Source organism: Octopus bimaculoides, chromosome 28, assembly GCF_001194135.2.
Source record: "Octopus bimaculoides isolate UCB-OBI-ISO-001 chromosome 28, ASM119413v2, whole genome shotgun sequence".
NCBI classification, from domain to species: Eukaryota; Metazoa; Mollusca; class Cephalopoda; order Octopoda; family Octopodidae; genus Octopus; species Octopus bimaculoides.
This window is the reverse complement of record NC_069008.1, coordinates 12,709,472-12,709,741: the sequence shown is the minus strand read 5'-3', so window position 1 is coordinate 12,709,741 and position 270 is coordinate 12,709,472.

Genomic DNA, 270 nt, shown 5'->3' with positions numbered 1-270 from the left:
ATATATATATATATATATATATATATATATGTATAAAGAGAGAAAAGTTAGAAATATATTTTATGGATAAAGTCTTACAGCTGTTTCGGGGAAAATCCAATGTATCCCTTCATCGGAGACGGTAATAGTAGCATCACTCTCACTTCCTACTACAACTCTCCTCTTATAGTTATAATAATCCATTCCTCTACTATTACCGTCTCTGATGAAGGGATACATTGGATTTTCCCTGAAACAGCTGTAAGACTTTATCCATAAAATATATTTCTA